Source organism: Electrophorus electricus, chromosome 25, assembly GCF_013358815.1.
Source record: "Electrophorus electricus isolate fEleEle1 chromosome 25, fEleEle1.pri, whole genome shotgun sequence".
Taxonomy (NCBI): domain Eukaryota; kingdom Metazoa; phylum Chordata; class Actinopteri; order Gymnotiformes; family Gymnotidae; genus Electrophorus; species Electrophorus electricus.
The window spans coordinates 734,721-735,000 of NC_049559.1; positions in this window are offsets into that span (position 1 = coordinate 734,721).

The following is a 280-nucleotide window of genomic DNA, read 5'->3' on the forward strand; positions in this document are numbered from 1 at the left end:
CCCTCACTGTGGCTCCTCCCACCCTGGCTCCTTCCCTCGCTGTGGCTCCTCCCACCCTGGCTCCTTTCCTCAGAGTGGCTTCTCCCACCCTGGCTCCTTCCCTCGCTGTGGCTCCTCCCACCTCCACCCCACAGCGTTTCAGTGTGGAGACGTCATTTCTAGCCATCTTACGTGGGAGTGTAAACTCTAACTTCAGTTTACACTCAGACATGTAACTGAAGAGACGGCAGCTCACACACACAAGCCAAGCAGGTCTATCTGTATTGTTATTATTTCTCGC